Here is a 7,796-nt window from a genome sequence, read left to right as displayed (position 1 = left end):
AGCGGCTTTCAAACAAAAGACCTTTAATGTTGCACTACAGGAACAAAAAGCGACAGAGGAAAAAAGGCTCTGTGAAACAGGGTACAGATAGTTCAGGTGAGTATGCTTTTCAGGTGACAGCACCAGTACGGAAACGAGGAACAAGGGTAACAAGGGCGGCAATAAACCAGCCCCGCACATTCGACGGCGCTGGCCTTTTAACCGCCACTACTGTTAATTAGCCGCAGCTGCGCGGCCACCAGGCGTGAAGCGACTGCTTCTTCCTCTCAGGAGAAGGCACAGCCTGCCAAAATAAGAGCGCAGGACAGGAGACGCTCCCTCCTGTCCTGCAGAGTGTGACAAAACGAGTTTTGACTTCACTAAAAGCCTGACCAATCACATGATACATGTATCCATATTCGTATTTGCCAGTATAGACTTTCCAGTTTGGTGTACAGTTGTGGCCAAAGGTTTGGGAGTGATGTAAATGTTATGCTTCAATAACTTTGCTGTTTCACTTTCAAATCTGTAATTACCACAAAAGTGTCAAGTCAAATGCTTCCTTGAAAAATACTGAGGCAGCAGACTAACTGAAACACCAAATTTAAGTCACACCCAAAACTTTTGGCCACAGCTGTACGTTAAGTTAGCAAAGAGGGTCTGGAGGACAGGAGCTCACCTGGACACAGGAACATAAACAGGCTGTGTAAATACGCTATGCAGATGAAGTTCATGAGCAGAAATCACATTAACCAGATGAAAGAAATCATTTAATGAGCTATTATTTTTGGAAATGTATATTTTGAACCCTGAATTGTTGTCGTTGTGTTTCATATTCACGTATGCAGTTGACTGCTGAGCTGTACACCAAATGAGGAAGTGGAGGAACTAAAATTCCATTCATCCATCCATCCATCCAAAATACTGGAATTTCTTGTTTGCCCATAGTAATGAAAGTGAACCATGCAGCAGCTGTTTGATTTTACAGTGTCTCTGCAGGCAGATTTCTTTTAAGCTAGAAAACGTTCAAATAAGAGAAAGACCCAAAGAGGCCTGAATATTACAGTTGAAAATACTGTAACTGTATAAATGCAAATGTATTCTTTATCTTTCTATCATCATCCGTTTTATATGCCACTTATCCTCACTATGGTCACGGGTATGCTGGCGCTTATCCCAGCTGACTTTGGGCGAGAGGCGGGGTACACCCTGGACTGGTTGCCAGTCAGTCGCAGGGTAGACAAACAATCACACACATTCATACCTATGGGCAATTTAGGGTTGCCAATTAACTGACAAAGTATTTATATTCTTTCTTTCAGAGTTAAAATAAATTTGGTGTTTTTTTTTGTTAAAAATGTTAATAAAAGTTGTTGGTAGTTAGTTGTTAGGGATGGCCCAATTCCCTGACCACCATGTTCACCAGATGTAACTCCTCTGGACTTCTATCTATGGGTTTATGTGAAAGATATTAAGTATCAAACAAAGATGGATGGATATATAGCTACTTTCTTAATCTCCAAGAGAAATTCACATGGGCCATCAACGCCTTGAAGCAAAAGATCTCTGATGTCATTGTCATCTTTGATGAGGCAATGTTTATGCAAATTTGGCAAGAAATAGAGTACCGAAATGAAACAAAAAAACTTAAATATCTACTCTTTGTTTTGTAATAATTTCCACAGATTTGACTTTGCTGTCAAATTGTGGTGTTGTTGTGATTGTGATTCCCCACAGGCTCCCAGGCCTCTGGTGGAGGACCCGAGCTTGAGATGAACAGCCACCCACCCTACCAGGGGAGTTGGGGGGTGAGTGAGGGAAGAAGTTCTTTTTTATATCGCCTGAAGTCAGCATACCCCTGCAACCCTAATGAGGAGAAGCATATATATACTGCTCACAAAAATTAAAGGAACACTTTTTTTATTGGGCCTGGCATGAATTGAATTAAACCTGTCTGATAATTTTCTGGTTGGTTAAGCAGCTGAGGGCCTCGTTAATCAATTTCAGCTGTATTGGTGTTCATGGAATTAACAACAGGTGCACTTCAGTGTCAACAATTAGAAAACCCTCAAAACAGGACTGGTTTTACATGTAGAGGTCATTTCAAGTTTCTCCCTCTTGATCTTTTTGGCTGGTTTTCCACTCGTGCTGATTTTGGCTTGCGTAATTATCTCTACTGGCAGTATGAAGCGATTCCTTAACCCTACAGAACTTGCACAGGTTGTCCAATTTCTCCAGGATGGCACATCCACACGTGCTGCAGCAAGAAGGTGTCTTAATGTGTCTCCCAGCACAATCTCCAGAACATGGAGGAGATTTCAGGAGACTGGTGGTTATTCTCGGAGAGCTGGACGGGGCCGTAGAAGGTCCTCAACCCCTCAGCAGGACCAATACCTGCTCGTTTGTGCAAGGCGGAACAGGCTGAGCACTGCTCGTGCCCTACAGAATGACCTCCAGAGGGCCACTGGTGTGAATGTCTCTACCCAAACAATCAGGAACAGACTTCATGAAGCTGGCCTGAGGGCCCGGCGTCCAGTAGTGGGCCCTGTGCTCACTGCCCAGCACCGTGGAGCTCGACTGGCATTTGCAGCAAGTTTACTCTGACCATGACATATAGCGTGTCATCATCCACGATGGAGCCGAGATCAAGTGCCTTGTTATGGTCTTCCTTTATTTGGTTTGGCAGGACCGCGCAAACCCTCCTGCTTTTATAATCTGCTCCACATTCTTTATGATGACGTTGAACCTTTCGCGGCAGTTGAGGCAAGATGCTATCAAGGTAGCAGTATTCATGTAGGACTTGCTCATGTAGTACGTGGCTGAATTGAAGCAGGTTGGTCATCTCTCTCATGGCGAGTTGCACTATACAACGTGCTTGCTTGTCCCCAATGTTTACTCTGGTGATTGCATACTGTTCCAGATCCTCATTCTCCAAATTACACCACAAGTACCAGTGCAGGTGGACTTCTCACTCCTCAAGCGGGACAGAATTGTACAATTTTCTGATGTCTCCCAGAGCAGTGGTTCTTAACCATGCGGTCAATGGGCCACGGGAGCCCCCTAAAAGGCCGCGACCTTTAAATACGCTTTTACGTTTTGCTGCTCTCTAGGTATGCATTTGCACTTTCAGTTTCAAGTTGACACGGTGGTGGAATGACAAGCTCTCAGTGAATCAGGGTGCTCCCTTCATAATTGCCTCCTGCAGCTGCCACTCCTTGCAAGTGCAACGTGGTGTTCACTTCAGTTCAGTCAATGCCTCAAAACAAGCCGTAATTACCGATCACCTCTATTATCACTGACTAATCACGCACACCGCACCGTGCACGTTATCGTTCAAATCAGCGCTCGCTTACATGGAGCCCAGGAACCATAGTGAACACCCTTAGTCAATAACTTAATGTTCTGTTGTTAAATTAGGTTTAAAAAATGAGATAATGTCACACGTTTCTTGTGACACAAAGCAAAACGCTCTGTTGCTTTGCAGGGGTGTCCAAAGTGCGACCCAGGGGCCATTTGTAGCCCGTGGCTCATTTTTTTCTTGACCTGCTGCACATTGTGAAACTAAAAATTAAACAAAAACATAAAAAATGGGAAAAATAGAGCAAAAAGCACAATGTACAAAATAAGTCAACTGGCTGACAAATTTCAATCTCAAAACAAGCAGAAGACGACAACCGCAAGTCTGGAGCAAAAAGTATGTTAAGAGAGGAACATACAAATAGTGTTCCCTCGCTCCATCGTGGTTCACCTTTCGCAGACTCGCTGTTTCGCCGATCTTTTAAAGAGCAATTTTAGTGTTTTTTTGTTGTTTTTTTTTTTTTTTACAGCCGAGCCTGGCCCTTTAAGAAGAATTGCATTGTGGGAAGTTGAGTGTTGTAGTTTCTGTGCTTTTCTCTATTCTCTCTCTTCTGTCTGCACCGCCCATCGTCTTCTGCGTCTTCAGCCATCACACAAAAAACCTGTACTTCTGGACATGCTGAAGGGTGGCAGAAGTTACACGGCTGTACGGCGCCGTTATGGAATACTGTAAATGAATCTTCATTATCCTCCTTGACGAAGAAGAAGACGAGGAGTAAAATACGACGAAAGGAGTAATTTGTTTAATTAGGATACAAAAACGCTACAGCCGAACAGCGCCAGGATAACGTGGCACGGTCGGAGGAGTGAAATACGCACGAGTCATTTAATTTCTTGTATCCAACCTTGTAGGTTGATCATTAAAATTCTTTGTCAATGCATCACACTCTTGTGTACATACATGAGTAAACTTTAAGAATACTTTAAGGAGTATATTTCAAGTATATAAATAGTAAGCTGCAAGCAAACTTAAAGTATACCAAGTAAACTAGTCAAATAACCAAAGTTTATAAAAGTATACTGTAAGTATACTATAATAAGCTAAAAAGAGTGTACTTGTGGTATACTTTAAGTATACTACAGGGATATATGGACTGGATGCCAGCCAGTGTGGCCTTAAGAGCAGGCTGAACGCTGGCTCAGCAGTCTGGGCTGTTGGCCCAACGGTCATCGCTCTTGTCTCCCATACAGAAGGTGTTGTGTTCAAGCCCTGGCACTGGCAGTGGGAAGCAGGCAGTTTACAAATACCAAATACATTGATAGTATATGTGTATGTATAGATGAGTGTACTAGTTATATACTTTCAAGTGTACTTTTGCAAACTTTAAAAGTTTACTTAAAGTATACTTTGATAAACTTGTTCCAGTTCAGTCTGAAAAAGTATTAAATTACTTTCTAGTACATTGTGTGTAGTACGCTTGCTTTAGTTATACCAAAGCATACTTAATAAAATGAACTTTAAGTATAGTACTTTTTGGTAAGGGTGTACAGATTTTTTTTGCCAAAATTAAGCATTTTCATAAAAATGGCTAAATGAACTAAAATACAAATACAGCATAAGCCATTAGCACCGCCATTCAACTTGTGAATGTAATGTTCTACATTGGTCACTAGGTGTCAGTAATTGTTTTGTGAGAGAAGCAGCAGACTTGATCGCCAGGAGAACAGGCTTTTATTGCATGTTTCAGTTACAATTAGATATATAATTATTAGTGCTGTCAAATGATTAACATTTTTTAATCAGATTAATCATGGGTTTGATTAATCCACATTTGATTAATCATGATTAATCCACATTTGAAATGATGTCTGAAATATGCCCATTTTTACTGTATTTTATTGAAAGAAAGATAAATGGATTATATATATATTTGCATGTATTAACAACTCCAAATGAACTGAAAATTTCAATCACGCTAAAAGGTACCACATGTCTTAAAAAATCCATTTACTACACTTGTTTCTTTAATAGTAGCAGAACATTTGAATCACATTTGAACCGCGTTGAGGGGTTGCGTTCAAACACACCCCGTCATTTAAGTACAATTCACATTTTGAGTGTATTTTCCGGGATTTCCGAGCATACTTAAAGGCAGAAAATTGTACTTCCACATTTAGAGTTCAAAAGTGAGTGATAATATCCACTTAATGTTTTTCTTTGTCTTTCTGTTTATTTAGACGCATAATAAAGACATCGTTGTGATGTTCGCAGTGTCCCTGAATGCATCTCGCGATCGTGTAGTGACAATGAGCAAGTGTTGAGGAATTACACGAGGGATGACTGTACTTCTTAGTCTCATTCATACATTTCTTATATTAACCGAAACACGTGTGTTCTTGTACAACCAATGCTAAAAATGATGGATTCACCAGTCTTGGAGGACGTTCATTCAGCAAAAAAAAGAAAAAGAAAAAAGCAGATCACAGACATGACACCAAACTAATGTAATTTCAAATGGCAACTTTCTGGCTTTAAGAAACACTAAAAGAAATCAAGAAAAAAAATTGGTAGTCAATTCTGAGGAATAAAATGATGGAATCATGAAAAACAAACAAACAAAAGAACACTTCAACACACCACTACTACTTTGTTGCACCACCTCTGGTTTAACAGCCTTCGCTTTCTGAGGACTGCACTTAAATGAGTGACAAACAGTACTCTTCATCAATCTTTCTCTGATTGAGATCAGCTTTGCAGGTTGGAGCCTTCTCATGGACCATTTTCTGCAACTTCCACCACAGATTTTCAATTGGATTGAGATAAGACTATTTGCAGGCCATGACTTTGACTTTATGTGTCTTTTTTCAATCTATGGCAAGATGCATTATCATCTTGAAAAATGATTTCATCATCCCTTGCCTTTAACAACCTTCCCATGTTGTTTGTACTTGTTTGTACAGATTTGAGACACAGCTGACTGTGAACAACCAACATCTTTTGCAACGCTGCGTCATGGTTTACCTTATTTAACAAGATTGATAATCCTCTCCTGTCTTTCAAGTGGCATCTCTCGTGTTGGAGCCGTGATTCATGTCAGTCCACTTGGAGCACCAGCTCTCCAAAGTCTTTTTGACTGCAGGCTAACCAGCAGATGTGAGGTGATTAACAGCAATGGCGCAGCTACTCATTACTGAGTACTTTAATGAACATTTTTTTTTATAATTGCTTTTTTTTTGGGGGGGGGGGGGGGGGGGGGGGGGGGCAATTCTTAAACTTTTGATCAGCTGATACTGACCACATGACCACATCATGACCATAATGACCATGGGGGGGGAAAAATGATCTTGAATATCTTTCCTGATAATAAGTGGGTGATGTATTAGTAACAAAATGATGCCACATCATTTGATAGAAATGAAAATGATCACCCTATAGAGGGGGGAAATCAAAGACACCCCAAAAATGAAAGTGAAAAAATGATGCAGCACACTGGTCCATTTTGCTAAAATGTCATTGTAGCAACTCAAAATGATTCTCAATAGTTTGTGTGGCCCCCACGTGCTTGTACGCATGCCTGACAACGTCGGGGCATGCTCCTAATGAGACTACGGATAGTGTCCTGGGGGATCTCCTCCCAGATCTGGACCAGGGCATCACTGCGGTACCTGGACAGTCTGAGGAGCAACCTGGCGTTTCAACATTTTTGCCTTTCTGGAACAAACTAATTGGATTCACATGATTTATGGAAACAACCGATTCAATTAGAGTATGTTGCAGTTTGAGTCTGACTTTCTGGAAAGGCTTAATGACCCAAACCAAGGTCCCACTATTGGTTAAATAGTAGAGAGACTTTGACAACCTGTAGTTCAGGCGCACAAACACCAAGTAGAGTAACACAATTTTGTATTTGCATTTTTTATCATGTCCTCATTTTTTAATTGTTTTATTTACACATTTTTATTTCTATTTTACAATTTATATTTTTGCCGTACATAGTGTTAAAAAGCTTTTGTGTGGGTTGCATGGAAATGATTTCCAATGAATTTATAGTTTGTTTTTCTCGATCACTTATGCTTTGTGAGTACAGGCCCTGGTTATTGTCCTGATCATCACCCTCACATATTAGCCCTTCATAATTGTCTGTAAAACCTACTGGGCTTACGGTACACCAGCAAATAGCAGAAAGCACCTTCACTGGGACCCGCATGCCTTCACGTTGAAAAAGATGAGTTGCTTGACCCTGTATGGCAAGTCATTGATTTAATTTGAACATCACTACTATAATTTCTAAAAGTCAAACCTGATTGGTTTGAGCGACTGGAGGTCTCACTTTTTCACTAAGACTGAACCACACCAGGACAATTTGGAATAGGTGATTTGTTCCGCTGATACACTCCTGATCAAAATCTTTAGACCAGTTGAAAAATTGCTAGAATTTGCATTTTGCATATTTGGATCTTAATGAGGTTTTAAGTAGAGCTACAATATGCAAAACACAAAGTGGGAGTGAGACAAAAAA

This window comes from Dunckerocampus dactyliophorus, chromosome 18, assembly GCF_027744805.1.
Source record: "Dunckerocampus dactyliophorus isolate RoL2022-P2 chromosome 18, RoL_Ddac_1.1, whole genome shotgun sequence".
Taxonomy (NCBI): Eukaryota; Metazoa; Chordata; class Actinopteri; order Syngnathiformes; family Syngnathidae; genus Dunckerocampus; species Dunckerocampus dactyliophorus.
Note: the sequence above shows the minus strand (reverse complement) of the source record.